The 20,121-nt window shown below is 44.5% G+C and overlaps 1 protein-coding gene across 2 annotated transcripts in view; it reads left to right on the forward strand.

Moving 5' to 3' along the window:
* Window positions 1–14,667: 14,667 nt before the first annotated feature.
* Window positions 14,668–20,121, forward strand: part of LINGO2 (leucine rich repeat and Ig domain containing 2) — a 550,263-nt gene continuing 544,809 nt past the window's right edge. For both annotated transcript variants that reach the window (XR_014520631.1, XM_083482263.1), the window contains exon 1: window positions 14,668–15,129. The gene's annotated coding sequence lies outside the window, so the exon portion shown is untranslated. The remainder of the gene's footprint in view (window positions 15,130–20,121) is intronic.

The raw sequence follows: 20,121 nt of genomic DNA on the forward strand, positions 1-20,121 counted from the left end.
TTTCACCTTATTTCATTAGTCAGAAAAGCACAACATGCCTATTTAGGTACAAAACAATTATTGGGATTTTAGCATATTGGTTTATTATACAAGTTGAAGTTCGCAATAAAATATGTAAAAAGCCCCTCCCCTGCCCACAGGTCTAGATATTATGATTCTGACACAATACAAGTTGCCTAGATACATTTGGTCTCACATTACCTATAAATAATTGTTTTTATCTCTGTATCACATTCTGAACAACTGAAGTGTGGGGACTACATGCTGTGCTGTAGTGTGGCGTGAGCAATATGAAAACTGCATTTGAAATCAAATGGGATAAAACAGTAATTTTAGATATTAGATTGTCTTGATCTGGTGCCAAATTACTCCGCTCTTTACTATTGCTGTCTGCATGCCAGTGAAGTTTATCTAGAAATGCCACAGCTATTTATTAGTGGAGAGTGCCCAGGTATCACCATAGCACTGAAGTGGCACACAAAAAAAGATGATTTCCCATTGGGTGAAATTTGAGACCTACCAAATAGCAGATGGTGCAGTGGGTCAGTGGGTCTGGCTGTTAACCAGAAGGTTGGTGGTTCGAGACCACCCAGGGCAGGATTCCTGTATTGCAGGGGGTTGAATTAGATGACCCTCAGGGTCCCTTCCAACTATACAATTCTATGATTCTATGAAATACATGGCAAAGATTGACAGGTTAGGACCCATTTCTCAGTAATTCCCCAAGTATCTACCATCTCTCCCAGGCCCTTTTACATCTACTTAAAACCACTGAATGAAGTCATTTGAAGATCTTGAGATGTCATCAATACGCTAGCGATACACAGCTCCAACTCCTCCATTCCCATTCATCATTTTCCAACTTCTGATCCCAGAAATCTGGTAGAGGTTTGTCAGCTCAGGAGTGGATCGAAGGAAACTGAAACATAATCTTTTAAAGGCGGCCCTTTGTAAACACCATTACAGTGATTCTCTATACCTGGAGCTGTCTCTAGAGAGAGTTTGGACTTCTCAGTTGGTCTAAAATGCTGCTGCTGGGATGTTGATTGGTTCCTGCTAATTGGACATATATAATAGCGATCCTTTATCAAATGTGCTGGGCACCAGTTTGTTTTCAGGCTTAATTAAAAGTAGTGACCTTTACTTTTAAAGCCCTCAGCATTCCAGGACCAGGTTACCATGAGGATTACTTTGCCCGTATGAACCCAGCTGGGCCTTAAGACTGGCATCAGATAGTCTACTTTCTAGCCCATCAACATTGGAAGTACAATGGACTCACCAGGGGCTGATGCCCATTGAGATTGGCAGAAACACCAACAGCAGATGGAGCCAGAGTCAATGGCAGACACAGCCAACTAATTCTAGTTTTGACCTTCATCCTCCCCCCCCCCGAGTTCTACAAATACAACACAGAAACTAGGTAAAAAAGGGTAAAAGGACCCCTGGATGGTTAAGTCCCATCAAAGACGACTTTGGGGTTGTGGTGCTCATCTCACTTTCAGGCTGAGGAAGCCAGTGTTTGTCCACAGACAGCTTTCTAGGTCATGTGGCCAGCATGATTAAACTGCTTCTGGCGCACCAGGACACCAGGACAGAAACCAGAGCACATGGAAATGCCATTTACTTTCCCGCCACAGCAGTACCCATTTATCTACTTGCATTGGCATGCTTTCAAACTGCTAGGTTGGCAGGAGCTGGGATAGCGCAACGGGAGCTCACTCCGTCATGGGGATTCAAACCACCAACCTTCTGATTGTCAAACCCAAGAGGCTCAATGGTTTAGACTACAGCACCACCTCCATCCCTACTACACAGAAACTAAGGAGAAGGAAAGCTGAATTTCAGTGTTTCCCCTTGGACTGGATGTAAGTTAGAAAACAGACGGCTGGGGGCAGACTGCACATGGCAGAGTGCTGCCCTATATGCCCTAATGGACCAACCTCCACTGGGAGGACTGGAAAAAATGAAAGAAGCCCATTGGCCTGTGGCATCAGAACTCCAGGATGTCCTTTGCAATAAGGTCTATTGGCTCCCTGCTCCTCTGATGAAAATCTACGCCTACCTATTTAAACAGGAATGTAATATTTTGTGGTCTTCTGTTTTTATGATTATTTTTGTCAAATGAGACTCTTTAATAGTATTATAGTTTTTTAATCATAGCTTTGGAAATACAGTGTTTTCTACTGTTTGACATGGTTGCCTGATTTGATTTGACAAGTCCATGCTTATCCAAATTGGGGTGTGAATTGAATAAATATACTCCCATACTTCCAGAGAAGGCAAATTCACCGATGCACTTGAATTCTAACCTCATTTGCTTGAGAATAAGTTCCATTAATTTCACCTTGGGGCACAAACCACTGAAATGTAAGTGAATCTTGAAATCAATGTAATGTTAATTTTGGTTCTGCAGATACAAGTGGGACTTCAGACTGCCTAATGTTTGTTGGATTGCCCCCATTGCACCAAGGTTCTCAACTCATTCCTGACTTAGATGAAAACAAATCATGGAAGCAAGATTTAAAAAAGAGAAGATAACAGCTTCATCTTCTTTCAAATTGTTTTAGAACATTTGTTTTGTGTTGTATAAAGTATTAATAGGTTTCTTTCAGGGGTCAAAACCCTCCCAAGCCTTTAATGTAACATAGTACCAAAAACATCAAACAATAAAATGTAAAACTAAAATGACCACTAACAGAACTAGACATAATATTAACCCCTCCTCGCTCCAGTGAAATACCAAACTCCAATACTAATAACAGCAAAAACCTATCCAGTTCAGCATACCAACAACATATGGCAGGGAGCAAAAAGGATTTTAGGGATCTTCTACACTGATTGACTCCTGATTTATCCCTTTCAGTTATACCTGAAGCTACCTCTGAATATGGTTGGGAAACTTCAGCTGGTGCAGAATTCAGCAGCCAGGTTATTCACTGAAGCAAGTGGTTTGACCATATTCCACCAATCCTGGCCCAACTACACTGGCTGCTAATGAGTTTCCGGGACCAATTCAAAGTGCTGGTTTTGACCTATAAAGCCTTCAGTGGCTCAGGACTGCAATATCTCAAGGACCACCTCTCCCCATACAAACAGACCCAGATTCCATTGTTACCCTTGTTTGGGTAACCTGAGAATGGACTTTTTTCTGTGGTAGGTCCCCATTTGTGGAATGTTCTCTCCAGGGAGGCTCACCTGTCACCATTATCTGTCACTAGGCACCAGGTGAAAACCAGATTTTTGGCAGAGTAACATTCTATGTCCTTTTAAATGTGTTTGTGACAGGAGGTTATTGGTTTGTTCTTGTTTGTTTGTTTCTGCTTTATTATGTATTTTTATGTTGTGAACTTGTTTCACAAAATTGCTGCTGAAAAAGCCCTATAAAACAGTATCATAAGTTTTAAAATAATTTAAAGGTGTGAACAACAATTCAGGCCACATCTGCACTATGTAGTTGAAGCAGAGCCATACCACTGTAAACCATCATGGCTTCCCACCAAAGAATCCATTGAACCATAGTTTGTTATAGATGCGGAAAGTTTTTAGGTGACTCCATTCCCCTCCCAGAGCTACAATTTCCAGAGTTCCCCCAGAAGAGGCATTGACTGTGTGAAACCACTCTGGCAACTGTAACTGTGTGAGGGGGATAGGGGGTCTCCTAATGACTCTCAGCATCCTTAACAAACACCAGTGCCCAGGATTCTTTGGCAGAAGCCATGATTGTTTAATGTGCTGTGATACTGCATTATATGTTTAGTGCAGATGGGGCCTAAAACGATCACTTCCTATGCCTGAAAATACTGTGTTTAACTCTGTATTTCTGTAGAGCTAGACTAGAAGAAATATGTATGCATTCATGAGGCTAAGAAATGGGAGGAAAACCAACCTTTGGGCATATAATCCAGCTCCCTCTGCTGCAGGCAGCAATGTCCGAATCTGTTTAGGAGGAAGTGGATCCACAGAGCATCATAACATGTACTATGTACTTATATAGTAAATCAATTGGCTGGTCTTTGCTGGTATAAACTGCGCTACATCTGTACCAAGTACCTTTCCTCTGCAATATAACCTCTGTTTTCTTCGTTAAGGATTAGATTAACAACAGGGTATACAAAGTCAATTCTCCAAAGTCCTCCACCTTTGCTTTAATTAAAAGAGAAACAGCCAAGTGCTAAACACCTTTCCTTGGAAGTGAAACCCTGTTAACTTCAATGGAGTTTATGTCCAAATAAGCAAGCTTAGTTAGACTCACAGCTCATTTCTCTCACCTCCATGGTTTCCAAGGAAAGCTTAGAAATATGTGCAGTGGGTGTGCTCTTCTTTGACCGCAAAGGGTGCTCAGTGATTAGGAAGGTAGGGTTTTGGTACACTGCAAGACACCTTTACCTCCCCTGGCAGTTTTCTGTTTGCGATGCCCATTTTCTGCTAGCATTTCTGTACTTCCTCGCTTGCATTGCTGTCGGTGCTTCAGCCCTGTGTGCTTCAGCCCTGTTCAGAGCCTTTTCCTGGAGCACCACTGCAAGACCCTTCAAGAGTCCAGGGCATTTACCTACTGAACTGGATGTTTGCATTTGTAGCAAATGAATTCCTGCAATGCATTCCTGCTAATGTGGTGGGCACATGTAGTAGCAGCCATCAACTTAGACAAATTCCTAGAGGATAAGGCTATCCATTCCTACTAGCCACCACAGGCGCCAACTCTAGGGGGCTGGGGTCTTTTGGGCCCCCTCAATATTTCCCCTCCCTGCCCCACCTGTCTTTCTACCTCCCTCGGACTGCTGCCTTCTGCTACCTGGGCACCACCTTCTGCATCTGACTTGCCTCCAGGAGGAGCAAGGGGGAATGGACAAGGGTGCAGGCAAGTGCACAGTATGTGCGTATCTGCCACCCACCTGGCATATCTGCTCATGCCTCTTTCCTCTGCTCGCTCGCTTCTTCTGTGCAGCTTGGCATGAAACATGCCAGCAGCAGCACACTGATAGGCAAGCCAGTGGAGGTGGCACCCTCCCACAGTGGGGACAGGGCCCCCTTCAGGGGCTACCCCACACACAACCATGGTGGTGGCCCGAGCTCTGACAAGCACACCTGGACAGTGGGCCCTGGCCTCCAGCAAGGGGGCAACCAGACAGCAGAAGAAACTCTTCCCGCTTCCTGTCACCCTCAGAGCCCTTGCCAAACCCTCTTTGGGCGGCTGCTGCTGCTGCTGCTGCAGATTGCAGTCCTTCCCTGCAAATCTGTGACCACCCCCTCCAAAAAAAAAGGTCCATGAAAATCTCACACTTACCTCCAGTGTCTTTCTTGGTAAATATTGGTGTTCCAGAACACAGCAGGGTTTGTTTATTTTCCCTCTTGCTAGCTCCCACCCACCAAAACCCCCCACCTTTTGTGTGCATGTGTGTGTGTAGCTGCTGTCAGGCATGAGATCGCATGTGTGACATCGCCCCCCCCATCTGATTCATGAGATGGCGCCTCTGCTAGCCGCAATAAATGCTGTACTTCCACCGTTGGAGGCAGTCTGCCTCTGAATACCAGTTACAGTGGTACCTCGGGTTACAGACGTTTCATGTTACAGACTCCGCTAACCCAGAAAGAGTACCTTGGGTTAAGAACTTTGCTTCAGGATGAGAACAGAAATCGTGCAGTGGCAACGCGGTGGCAGCAGGAGGCCCCATTAGCCAAAGTGGTGCTTCAGGTTAAGAACAGTTTCAGGTTAAGAACGGACCTCCGGAATGAATTAAGTTCTTAACCAGAGGTACCACTGTATATGGATGAGGATACATCTTGCCAGTAACATGTGATCTTTCTGAATCCATACAAAACATCAAGGAAGATAAATTACTCTAAAAACTACGTTGACAACAAGATAAATCTGAATTGCTTCATGAATGCCCTTTGAAGAGGCATAACTGTAAGTGCAGGGTTGGTTTAGACATTTTGAAATCCCCTCATCTGGAGCATCCTGAGTATCTCTGGAATACAGCAGTGTGGAAGAAGAAACATTCGATTTGGCATTTCTTCCGCTACAGGTGCTGGTTCCTGGCAGCGATTCTCATGAGCCTGCTGGCTAGAAAATGTGCCATGTTTGTGCCAATCTAGGCTTCCTGAAATATTCCACCCTGTTTGCAAGTCAAAAATGGAAGGGGGGGGTTACTGACTATTCTTTAGAGTGACAGATTCCCTGACAGGCTTTGTTTCCGGAGAGGTTGTGGGGAGGGGGGGACATACCAGAAAATTTATTGGAAAATTTTCTTCTGGGAAATCTGCCTTGGGTAAATACTACATGAATGTTAATGCTAGCTCATTTTGGTGTCTGAATGATGTAGTGGGCCTAGAGAGGATGGGTAGGTGTGGGAGGCAACCCTATTGCTTCCTTCAGCAATATTATAAGAAGCTTAAGCAATATTAAAACCGGAGCAGCAATTTTGCCTGGAATTTTCCATCCTTTTTGCAATGGAGAGAGGTGTCACCAAATACTCTCCAGGAGGACCCTGAACTTCTCCAACAATTCAGGGGCAATCTGAAAAAGAAAATTCTGAAAAAATTACATCCAGCTCTATGCAAATTACTGCTGAGAAGTGGCAGATATAGCAATGTGTTATCTCAGGTATAACACCTTCTGTCCAGGTGTATCCCTCAAAGATGCTTGTGATGTACTGCATCAGGGAAGGGGAACATTTTTCAGCCTGGGGCTAATCTTCTGGGGGCTGCAGTGTGAAAATTGGATGGGCCTTCCCCACTCACTCGATTATAACCATATTCACATCCATACAAACTGAGTCTACAGTACTTGCAGAGTTTCAGACATCTAAAGTGGCCCTCATTCTCAAGAGCATTGCAAACAACAACTGCAGGCCTGTGAGTGTCTGAGGGATCAGCCAATGAAATATAGTAATTTTATTGTGGAACGCCCTCCTCTCAGAGTCCTGATTGGTTGTTGCTGTTTCAGTGTCAAGACATATTTATGTGCCTAGACATTTAAAGGAGTTTTTCTTCTGGACCGTTTAACCTTCTCTTGTTCTGTGGTTTGCTTTATGCTGCCTTGATTTTTTGATCATTGCATGGTGCGACACTGAAATATTGATTCCTTGCAACTGTGGGACACATATCACATGGCACTTGCAAAAGTGCCACTTCCACAGATGGAAGCAGTTGAGTGGACGCATGTAGGGGTAAACACGTCCTCAGCTGTCCAGATACTAACAATAACATCTTGTGTGTGACCTTGTTGATGGACTCTTAGTATGATGCAGCATAGACGGCTCTTACCGGATTCTAAGTTAGTTGCTCTGCGTTGCACAACAGCCTGTGTGCCTTGCAGCAAGGCAGCTGGCACTGCAGGTCAAGATCATCACTCACAACTTGTTTGCCAGTTGCCAAAGGCTGAGTATGTGGCAGCCAAGGCTCACCTGCTGCAAAGTTGGTGGGGAATATTGAGTCGGAGGCTGGCAGCAGTGCTGCAGCGTGGAGTGCAATGCGAAGGCTCATTTGGAAGGGGAAATCTTATTATTCTTGCTGTGATAGTTGGTAACTGACCAGTACAACTTCTCCTGCAATTGCATGTGTTCTCAAGAAGGAAAAACACACTGTAGAACCTCTTAAAATTGCATTTTAACCTGTATTTTAAATTGGTTTCCCCCCCCCCCCCATTATGTTTTTACTGTAATTTTACTGGTGTTAGCTGCCCTGAGCCCGGCTCTGGCCAGGGAGGGTGGGGTAAAAATTAAAAATTATTATTATTATTATTATTATTATTATTATTATTATTATTATTATTATATTACAAGTGGGATGTAATGGGGAGAGGGATACCATTATTGCAGCTTGATTTTCTGTCTGTATGGGGGTTTCTTTGAGGGCAGGGGGAGATTTTACTTTAATCCAGTGGAAGGAGTCCCATTGTAGCACAGTGCTGTTTGTGGTACAGGGTCAAGCTGAACCAAATTGATTTGCATTGTACCTTGATTTAATGTTGCGCACATTGAAAAGACTTCCTGCCAATCATGCTGAACAGCATACTTCTGACTTTCCACATATTTTATACCTTGATTCTGTAAATGGTTACAGTGACATAACTAACAGTTTGCAACACCTGCCAAGAGTTCCTCTCCCCTCCCTTGCCTCACAGGCTTTTAATTAAAACAGTCTCCTGACAGATTTGCCACTGAAATGTTGACAAAAGGCAAAAAGGAAAGTGAATTTGTGAGCTCCTCTTCAGGACTCTCAGCAATTTGGCGATGAGTCCACCAGATGAGTAGCGTTTCTTTGGGAGGTTTTGCACACTTCATTTTTTTTAAATTCAGAATCAACTCTGGAAATCCTTCACTGAAAAAGCAGCTGAATTTGGGGGGAACCAACATTTTCTTTGCTTATAATACTTGCACGATTTCACATCAGAACTACAGTGGCACCTCTGGTTGCGAACTGGATCCATTCCGGAGGCCCGTTCAAAACATGGAAAGAGCGCAACCTGAAGTGCCATATATGCGCAGGTGCGCGGCACGATTTGCCACTTGTGCACATGCACGAGCGGCGAAACCCGGAAGTAACTGTTTCTGGTACTTCCGGGTTGCCACAGGACGTAACCTGAAAGAACGTAGCATGAAGCAAACGTACCATGAGGTATGACTGTATTATGATTCCCCACCCAGCCCCCGCTCTCCACAACTCACTGGGCCCTGTCTGTAGGCACATGACGCAATTGTTTTCATTGGGGATGTGCAACATCCTTGCCCCCCGCACCACACTCCTCTGAGCAATGCCCCGGGAACCTTATTATCAATGTTCTTCTAACTTCACTTAAAACGCCTTCAGATATTCCAGTTCAGCAGAATCATCCATACATCACCTCAAATTTCATTTTGGATGAATCTGGTGGCAAACCTAGAGTTAACTTACAACTGGTGTCCACTGAGGTGGATAGGAGAGAAGGCAGGGAGGTCAACAGTTGTTGTTATTTAGTTGTTTAGTCGTGTCCGGCTCTTCGTGACCCCCTGGACCAGAGCACGCCAGGCACTCCTGTCTTCCACTGCTTTCCACAGCTTGGTCAAACTCATGTTGGTAGCTTCGAGGACACTGTCCAACCATCTCGTCCTCTGTCGTCCCCTTCTCCTTGTGCCCTCCATCTTTCCCAACATCAGGGGCTTTTCCCGGGAGTCTTCTCTTCTCATGAGGTGGCCAAAGTATTGGAGCCTCAGCTTCAGGCTCTGTCCTTCCAGTGAGCACTCAGGGCTGCTTTCCTTAAGAATGGATAGGATTGATCTTCTTGCAGTCCACTGGACTCTCAAGAGTCTCCTTCAGCACCAACAGTAGGTGGAGCCAGACAGCCAATAGCAGGTGGAGCCAATTAAGTCCATTCTTGTCTCCATCCTTTCCCTACTGAGTCTTACAGCAGTAACACAGAGACTAAGGCAGAGGAAGCTGACAGATAATGGCATCCCCTGGATTGGTTGTAAGTAAGGCAAGCAAATGGGGGCTGGCTGAGGGCAAACTGAGATTGGTGGGGCAGTGCCTCCTTCACTCTAATAGACCAGTCTCCATTGGTTATAATCACTCAGGTAGCTTGGTTCCCTTCATAGCTCAAAAGACTGGCATGTTGCTATCTTCGCAGACCAATAAGTCTTCTGATGATTTCTTTCTTTCTTTCTTTCTTTCTTTCTTTCTTTCTTTCTTTCTTTCTTTCTTTCTTTCTTTCTTTTCCCTGCCTCCCCATGATGTATTCTTGTTCTTCCACTCTGAAGTTCCTATTCCATGGTGGTTCACCTCCACACTGCACACCCAAAAAATCCAGAATGTTTTCTGAAAGCAACATAACTTCCCACCCCCTTCAACTTCCAAGAAACTAGTTGTGAGGGTTATTTTAACTCAATTTGTTATATTATATATATATATATTTTAAAAAAATCTCTTTAGATTTTCCCCAAAATATGGATTGGTGTTACAGCACAGTGCTTTCAGAGAAATGATTACTTTAAAAGCTAAGTAGATAATTCCCAGAGGTCTCAAATAGCTACATTTGCAGCTGGAGATGTTTTGAAAGTTTTCACTGTAGCCAATCATCTGGCTGAAAAAAAAGGTTAAAAAGCAGATGCAAGCGTTTGATCAGCTACAGTGAAAAACTTTCAGAAATGCTTCCAGTAGCACAATCGCTACTATTCCAGCCTATACATGTTGCTGTCACCAGAATCCATTGAGCCATCAGTCAAACCCAACCTATTATTGCAATTTATCTATACAAAGTATAGAGTTGGATCCAGACCAAGTATATCCTGCTTAAATACCACTGAAATCAATGGGGAAAATTAGTCCTTACTAATTAAGTCCCCTTGATTTCGATTCAGGGCCATTTGACTGTAATTTACCTAAAAATAGCTGTGGTTTGCAGCTTAGCCACCAAGTCTTAAGGAACATTAAGCAACCCTTCTGCACCCTTTAAACCACTAAAACGTGAGACTCCTCCTTATCAGATTAATCCTGTAGCAATGTATATTAAACATGTTCATAATTTAGGGATTTTTTTGGGAGAGTAACAGGATATATTTTCATTTTGAATCTGAGCTGTTATAATATGCTTAAGTACTGGATATCAGAGATGAAAATGCTGTAACAAAATAAATAAATAAATATTAAAAAGCATGAAGGTAAGGGAGACAGTGGGGTGGAAATAAGGGGCTGTACTGTTTTATTGCAATAATGGGAAAACTATGGATTTTTTTAAAAACCAGATCTATGCTTGTAGTTTTGTTCAAGAAAGAACCATTAAAAAAACTCAACAAAGTGTTGTAAAAGAAGACGAAGAAGCGAAGAAAATAAAATATAATGGGTAGCAAATGTTACAGAAGGAAGAGGGAATGAAAAAGAGACTGAAATATGTAGGCATATCATGGAACTAGTTAAGTTTATTCCTATGATCACGGAGCATCTTGCAGGTAAACAAAGCAGAGTTTTTGAAGCAGAATTTCATTTACAGATCTTTATTTACAGATTAGAAGTGCACTTGTCCATCCCATACTTTAAGTCTAGGACAGGAATAAGAAGCCTGTGATCCCTCCAGATGTTGTTGAACCACATCTCCCATCATCCCTTGCCAATGGCCATGCTGGCTGCAGTTGATGGGAGCTGTAGTTCAACAACATCTGGAGGGCCACAGGGTGCCTAGTTCAGGTCTAGGAGGAAACCTTATTGCCTGCCATAAAAACTATTTCTGCGCCAAAATCTGTCCTCTAGACTTCTTTTTTTAAAAAAATGCATTTTTCTGCCTCATTCTGGGGGTACTTGAGGATTTTTTTCCAAATTTCAGTCAAAATAACTTATGTTATTTTATGTTGAAAACTGTTAATTAAAAAATTCTTTAAAAAATTATCCTAGTATATATGCTTTTTTGTATGCACTTTTGCCCCAATAGACACATTTTGTCCAAGTAAATTCCCCCAATGTTATGTATCCTATTTTCATTGGTATGTGCATATTTTAATGTATATTTTACTGTAGGATGTGCATCTTTGTAAACATTACTTGACTGGAGAACTGCATTGTAGAATCCAGAGAAGAGCAAATCTTGAAGGATGTGGCTGTTTGCATATTGTCATGGAGAGTGCAAATTGGGTATATTTGCCTTTAAATGCAAACTGAATTGAATTTTCCCCCACACCACCACCCAAACCACAGGAAGCTGGTTGAACTAAATAAAAAGTTAGCTACTGATGTTAGCAGAGGGTGACACCCAGGAGATGGGGAATCCAATTCTTGAGTTATATAAGCAGCTGTTATTAAAACACTAGCGGAGAGCCCCAAGGATGGATTGAGACCATTCTTAGATTGTGTTGTAAGCGCTGGCTGTGATTAGGAGTTAATGAGTGCTATATACCAACTCCCTTCTCTGGCTGCATTCACACAGCAGTTTATTCTATTTTCCTGACATCTTCTAACTGTTAATTTCTGCATTATATCTGAGCTTTCACGTGGTGTGAAAGCCACTTCCAGAAATGTACAGTGCAAGTCTAGGATTCGTTTCTGCATTATTTTGCTTTCAGAAATAAAAAAAGCTTGCAAATAACACGGAAATGAGCATTAAACTTGTGTAATGTTGCACTTTATCTCTGGAAGTGACTTTTACGTCATGTGAAAGCTCAAATATAAAGCAGAAATTAACCGTTAGAGAAATACCCGTGAAACAGAATCAACTGCTGTGTGAATTCAGCTTCTTTGTGGCCTAACTAGTTGTTCCAGTGCAATAGTGGCAAATCAAGCTTTCCTGCATGTGTATGTGTGTGTGGATGGATGCATGCATGATTATATATATAACAGAGTTATAGAATTGTGGAATAGGGAGGGACCCAAGTCTAGTCCAACCCCAATGCATTGTAGGAATCTCAGCTAAAGCATCCATTACAGATGGCCACTCAACCTCTGCTTAAAAACCTCCAAGGAAGGAAAGTCTACAACCTCCTGAGGGGCTCCATTCCACTGTTGAACATCTCTTACTATCAGGAGGTTTTTTCATATATTTAGTTGGAACCTCCTTTATTGTAACTTGAAGCCATTGGTTCGAGTCCTACCCTCCAGAGCAGGAGAAAACAAGCTTGCTCCATAAATATATACATACCCATCAATTCTGAGATGCACAGGGTTTTGACATGTGTTTAACATGGGCTTTTAAGTGCAGCCACATATTCCTGCCTTGCAGAGGGTTGGACTAGATGATCCTCAGGGTCCCCTTCCAAATCTACAATTCCATGATTCCCTTTGACTTGATCACACACACTGGAACAATCCACAAAAAGCTGCAGAAACAAGTCCCATTGAAAGTTGGACTTCCATAGGGCTCAGGTTGAAAGGGACTTGCTCTAAAATAGGTATGCCTAGTCTCTCAATGTTATCCTATACAACTCAACTCAGAATCGCATTCCATTAAGTTGCGTGGGGTTAACTCCCAGGTAAGCGTGCAAGAGATTGCAGTCTAAAGCGTAGTGACCTCCTTGCTGCACAGACTTTTAGAAGACATGTGAAGGCAGCCCTGTTTAGGGAAGCTTTTTAATGTTTGATGCATTACTCTATTTTAATATTTTGTTGGAAGCCGCCCAGAGTGGCTGGGGAAGCCCAGCCAGATGGGCGGGGTATAAATAATATAATAATTATAACTATAATTAATAATTTTATTATTCAAAGCTCTCAATATTCTTCTTGATCTTTCTGCTGCCTTCCCTTTAGTTATGCTTAAAATGCTTTCAGTTCCATAGTTGCTTACATGCTCCCCCCCCCCAATATTTTATTCAAGTTGGCACCCCTGGTCCCAATCCTGGCTATGCTTACTTTGAAGTAAATCTCAGTTAGACCAATGTGATTTGCTTCCCAGGCTTGGAGCAGGAAAGAGTTTCAAATTCTGTGCGCATACGCATAGGATGGCGGGCATGGCGCTACAAGCGAATACAACCCTACTGAGCATTCAGTGGGTTCTTGGAAGAAAAGGGGCGTAGGAAAGGAACCTAGCACGAACGTTTTATCAGCCGATCCTACGTAGAGCTATTCTGAAGGAATCGCGGATATTAAATCGGATCGGGCAAAAGGATCCGTCTGTTTCTAGCAATCCCCTGTGCTCAGAAATAAAACGGTGCACGAGCTTCAGTTCCATTCATGAATTCGTCTTCTCCTAGTGCCTCAAGGAGAAAAGCGCATCTCCTGCGGGGAAGAAAAAGTGCAGGAGCCCTTAGCTTTCTCTACTTCAGGCATCCAGATCATCTGCTGCGCTGCTGCATAGGATCAGGCTGCCCAGACCAGTGGAAACGCCACCTTTCCCAAACCGCCTGGGTGGTCCTTTCCCCTCCGCCAGCTGAGCGTCCCACCTGCTCCCGCCAACCTCCGAATAGGAGCGTCTCCGCAAAAGCGTCCACCAAGACGCCGGCGCGCATCCATGGCGGACGCGTTCCTGCTGGCTGGGAAGGCGCTGTCTGCGTCCTCTTTCCCTGCTGTAGCTAATCAGGTCACGCTGGGGAGAAGGAGGAGGAACCGCGGCCGGGGGGAGGGGGAAAGGGGGATCTTTGCGCGCTTACTCGGAGAAATGCGGCACTCCCTGGAGCTCCCAGCCCAACTGCAAGGGCAGACGCGGCAGCTACTCCTTCCTTTCCTGGGAGCAGCGCGGAGCGCGGAAGGGAAAGAGTTAAGCCGCTCGCCTCAGCTGTAGCCGTTTGCGAAGATCGCAGCGTCGGAACAGCTGGTCGTGAGAAAGGGGACACGAAGGACCTTGGCTGGCTTGCTACACGGCTCTAGGGCGCTGGAGAGTCGTTGGGTTTTTGGGGGGAGGTGCGTGCATTGTTTTATTTTGCATTTCCCACTGTCCCCACCCCACCCCTCATCCCTCTCGCTGCGGGACTTCAACGGCCCGTGTTCGAGCCCTGGAAGGAACCGGTGTGTGTGTGTGTTGTGTGTGTGTGTTTCTTTTTTGCACACGCGCAAGCACCCGCCCGCCCATCCTCACCTAGACCTGGGCTTGCTCGCTTGATGCTGCCACTACCGCCGCTGTTTCCTTCTCCACCTGAAAGTTTCCACCGTGGAAGGCAGCCGCGTTGCAAGCGGAGCGCGCTGCGAAAGCCTCGCGGGGAAGAAGCCATCTCCTTGGAGCCGTTGAGAATCTGGACTTGAGAATCCGGTCCCTGCATACAGACAAACAAACGAGACCCCCTCCCCGAAAAAAAAAGGCAATTCGGAGTAAAAAGCCTTTCCTCTTCTTTTTAAAGGGTTGCCAATTAACGAGCAAAAAAAGGAGGCAGCAGCAACAACTGATTGGGGAACCTCCCCCGTCCTCCCCCCCCCCCACGTTCCTTTCTTTTGGTCGCCTTCATCTCGGGGATCTTAATTGTGGAAAACCTGCCAACAGATAGATAGACGTGTACGCAAGCCAACTTGGAGAAGCGGCGAGGCTTCCCTGCCCACCCTCTTGCCGCCGTCGTTGCCTGTGGCGTGGCAATGTGAGTGAGGATTGCGCCGCCGCTTTCGCCCTATTTCTTCCTTCCCATCGGCGAGAGAAACCGTGGAATTAGAAGCCCGGCACGGATCGCGCGTGTGCGCGCGTGGTTGTGGAGAGAGACCAGCTTGGTTGTGTTAAAGGACGCCGAGGAGAATTCAGACGGCATCCGGGTAAGGGGATCTCTCCGTTTGCGCTCTCCCCATTATATCCTTAATGCCCTCCCCCCCAAAAAATATAGGTTCTAGATTCCACTCCACCCTTTCTCAGTAGAAAGTGCAATCTAGTTACCAAACGATCTTTCTCCTCTTTGCAGCTGCGCCGGCGTTCTCTCTCTTTCTCTCTCGCTCTCGCCAATCCGAGGGAAAGTTATTGTCCACATAAATCGGATGGGAGATTGCGGATAGGAAGGTGGGGGAATGGGGTGGGGGGGAACCCTCCATTTGTACTTTGCAATGTTTAATCTCACAGCTATGGAGGCTTGTCATATTCCCCCCCCGCCCCGGCTCTATCCGTATGTGCGGCGCGCAAGGATGAGCGGTGGGGGTCAGCGTCCTAGTCTTCTTAGTCCTAAGGAACCCAACGCGTGTGGGTTCTCCTCTCTGTGGGAGAAGGGAGAGGCATAGAATTTGCCGATCGTCCAGTCGAGCTTTTCAGTTACAAAGCTGAGGGATTTTAACTCCGGTGGTAAGAGACTCGTGTTCATCAGAAGGGGCGCCTCCGTTTTCGTCCACTAGAGGTTCCCCGGGAGCGTGAGATGGAGAAGGTTGAAGAGTGGGGAAAAGAGCGAGCGAAAGAGAGACTTAGCATCCTGGAGAATAGGGTTGGTGGTGTCACAGCAGCACCTGAGGGAGAGCGGGATTTGGGGTGGGTGGGGTCTCTGCTTTTCCTTTTCCTACCCCACTCTCTCCTGAAACTTTACCTTGCCTCTTAAGTTTATCCCTTCCGGAAATGCTCTTCTGCGTGCTGCCAATTGCTCACACCCCTCTTCTCTCTGCGGGAGGGCGGGAAAAAAATCTAGCCTAGATGTTTCTCTCGGCATAGGGCTCGTTAATATTTCAGAAATAAATTTCTGAACCTTCCTCAGCCCGCTTGACTACATTGCTGTTTCTTGATTTTCCCACAGGCAAGAGCTTTTTTGGTGACCCATTTTTCAGTGGCGTTAAAGAGAGGAAAAACCAGCATGCATGGAAGGAGAATGGGTTTGGGGGTTTTTGTTGTTGATTTGTTACTTTGTTTGCTTTACTCTTGGCTTTTCCTCCTGCGAGGGCAGGGTAGGCTGTGGTTTTTTTTGTTTCCCACATTTTCTATTTAACAAGCACCAGAATTCAGGGATCTCGGATCTGCTCATTCCAGCCCCTTCATATCATTTCCACACACCACCATCAGAGTCTTAATAAATTTGTATGCCACCCTTCACCCGGAGATCACAGGGCAGTTCACCACATAAACACACAAAATGCAATATTCAAAAGTTTAAAACACAGGCAAACCAACAACCTCCCTCCCACAAATACTATTTTTTTGTATTTTATTTTATTTTGAACCTTACATAACTCACACCCTCTCTCACGCAACATCTCACTAAACCTTTCCCTTCCTCTATGGTCTTCTCCATTCATTTTCAGAAATGATTCAATTCTTGGCTCCTCCTGTAGTCCACTTTGATCAGAGCTGGAGTTCTCTCTTTCCTGAGTGTGATCTTCAAGAGAGAGAGAGCTTGGTCAGGATTCAGTGTGTTGTATGCTGCATCTAGCTAGTGAGCACCCATGGGTGAGTGAGGGTGAGGGTTGGGAAGATTCTGAAAGAAACAAAAACTTGCATCAACCTAAAAGACGTTGTCATGTTGTCACTACCTTCAGAGTTTCTTCTGGCACTCTGCCATAAGGCTTCAGGATACAACTGGCATAGTTGGTACTGAAAAGGTGCCATGTGGAGGGAGATGTAGCCCTCAAACAACAACAAATAATGTTATTATTTGTACCCCACCCGTCTGATTGGGTTGCCCCAAGCCACTCTAGACAGCTTCCAACATATATAAAAACATAATAAAACATTTAAAAGCTTCCCTATACTACTATACTATAGATTACTAACTAATTTATCCTTGCTTGGGATTTGGGGTGTGTCTCCATGCCACAGAATCACAGCACCTTAACAAATAGTGAAGGCTCTGGAAAAGCCAGGAGTCTCCTCTTGGATGACCACCAGGCAGAGACAGAAGAAAAATTGTCTTCCTCTAGGTGGCTCTGGTTTCTGATGTCTCGGCTGCGAGGGGAGACATCGTCAGCTGAAATGGTTTGACTGATAAGGCTCACAAGGGACACAGTGTTCTGCTTTCAGCTGTCCCCTATCATATTGTGGTCAGGGTATGTGTGTTTAGCAGGTGATTTGAGTTGGGAGAAAGAAAACCCATTCCTGTTTATTTGTGTGTGCTAGAAAAAAATATTAATGGTTCTTCACTCTCTCTCCATCCATGCCAGATATTTGCTTTACAGTTTGAATAGAAATGCTTAGGTTGCAGGTTGCGAGGTGGGTGTAAGGTGCTGATAGGAGCTTAAAAGGAGGAGGAAACCATTAATGTAGCATTGATGGGCGGAATTACTATTTGCAGGTGGTGTAAGCCTTCCCAGTATCTTCGGTGCCAGGAAGATCCATTGCATGTAAAGGCTGTGATGCTCACTGCATTATTTTGAAAGATCATTATTTGTCTCATACGTGAGAGGGGCTGACATGCTATATAGAAACTGTCTTGTTTCTAAAGCGAAGGTTTTAATTGCTGCCAAGTTCATGTCACGAAGCATATCTTTGCAATATGCAGTAATAGGAGGTGTCTAGCAAATACAGAAGTGTTCACATTGATGTTGCTTGTGATGACAAAAATCTATAGCCACTGGTTTTTGTGAGCCAGTTACCCATTATGGAAAAGTTTGAAATTTCTTCAGTACTTGTGAGATATTGTTTCATGTCCTTTGTAATAATTGTGTTTTCAATATGGTTTTAATGCTGGTTTCAGCCTTCAGATCAAAGGCTTACTAACAGCATTTGTCTATTCAGCTTTCCTGTTCTTTATTTTGGAGCTGTTTGAACCGTTGTCATTTTGAAGTAACATTTTTTTTAAAAAAAACCGAGAAATTATGAAGCCTTGCTGACTAAGTTCCTCCCAAATATAGCTGAAAACTTGAGTGGTTTGCCAAGAAATGAGAGGCATGTTAAAATATACGGTTTTGATGTTGAAAAGAGCTGCCTTCATATTAGCTCAAAACACAGTGAGAATGCCTTAAGTGTGAAATTAATCACCTGGGGGGTGTACTTTAGAGAAAGAAAGCATGACCTGCAAAAAGAAGAATGAATAAAGATTATTCTTGTGGTCTTGTGTGGATTTTTTAGGGGCTGGAGAGAACGGCTGCATGAAATATACCTCAAAGCACTTGTGAGTCATGTGCTGTGTAGTGCACAATCTCACATCAATGGGAATTGGGCAGTAGTCTGCAAGCACATGGGAAGTTACATGATGAAAGAAGTATGCAACATTTAGATTGCAGGACAGAGTAAATCTATAGCCCAGTGCTGTGCATGCTAACCCAGAAGCAAATCCCACTGTGTTCAATTATGCTTACTCCCAGATAAATGTGCACACAGCCTCCAAGAGCAGACCATCTATAAAGCTTATTCTGTGTCACTTGTCTTCGCTATCAAAATGCCACCGCTCTGCTAGAGGCAACTCCCATTCCAGGGAGCACATCCATGAAAAGGTTTCTTGCTGCAACAGAGAATGTAGGGAATGTGTGTTCATTTTCCAGTATTGTGACCTGGCTACTAAATATAACGTTCTGTTTAAAATGCCTTCACATTTCCCTCTCCCCCCCCCAAAAAAAGGAAACATCTAACCTACAGTGTTACCTATAATACACAAATTAAATGTGACTGCATCACATCTCTGAAATTTCTGTTCGCAAACTGAATTACTGAATGTAAAAGGTGTGGCTAAATAAAGGGTATTGCCATTCCCTGTGATTGGCTCTTTAGGTACAATGGCAATAGCTCTCTGCAAATATTTTGTTTCTAGATATTCTGTGAAAGGGCTCTAGGTGGAAATGTTTTCCTGTGTAGTAAGAGCTGAGGAGAAGACAAAGTGGTAGAGATGGTTGTCTGTGGCGGATGAGCTACCTCTGAGCCCTGTAATCTGTTTAACGAGTGGTGACAAATTAAGCTCTATATTCCGGGGCAGTATTGATATAGTTGTGACAGTGAAGGTGGCACTTTGCTACCTGCGGTGGATAAGAGGCCCTCCCTCTTCCAGGTACAGAAACCTGACCAGACTGGCAGAAGAATCTTACAGAAGGGTCATCTAGGACCCACGTACCTACAGGACCACCTCTCCTGGTATGCCCCACAGAGGACCTTAAGGTCCATAAATGACAACATTTTGGAGGTTCCAAGTTGCAAGTTGGTTCAATTGGTCTCAACTAGGGCCAGGGCCTTTTCAGTAATGGCCGCGACTTGGTGGAACGCTCTGTCACAAGAGACTAGGGCCCTGCGGGACTTGACATCTTTCCGCAAGGCCTTTGGTTTAGACTCAGTCTGACCCTTATGTTTCCCTCCTCTTATGGTTTTGCTCTGTGGGCTACTTTTAAAATGAGGCTGCATTTTAAATTGCATTTTAACCTATATTTTAAATTGGTTCCCCCCCCTATTATGTTTTTACTGTAATTTTACTGCTGTTAGCCACCCTGAGCCTGGCTGTGGCTGGGGAGGGTGGGGTATAAATAAAATTTATTATTGTTGTTATTATTAGTTCAACCCCCACTGCAAGGTAGAAATCTCAGCTAAAGCATCCACGACAGTTGGCCACCCAACCTCTGCTTAAAAAGGACCTCCAAGGAAGGAGAGTCCACCACCTCCCGAGACCATTCCACTGTCAAGCAGCTCTTACTTGGATGCTGCCAAATGGAGAGCCTCCTTCACTGTGTCTGTGGGAAGCAGGCTAACTTAGCAGGATCAGGGCAGGAGAAATAGCTTGCACAGCTCTTGCACAGCTTTGATCTCCAGTGCTGCTTCACTTCCTCTTCCGCCCCAGTTTATGCTGCCTGAGGTGGCAGTTTCACTCTCTCCAATGGTAGGGCTGGCCCTGTGTGGTCTTGAAGGTTGTCAATTGGTCTCTT

The sequence above is a fragment of the Podarcis liolepis genome (assembly GCF_965112155.1).
Source record: "Podarcis liolepis genome assembly, chromosome: 17".
Taxonomy (NCBI): domain Eukaryota; kingdom Metazoa; phylum Chordata; class Lepidosauria; order Squamata; family Lacertidae; genus Podarcis; species Podarcis liolepis.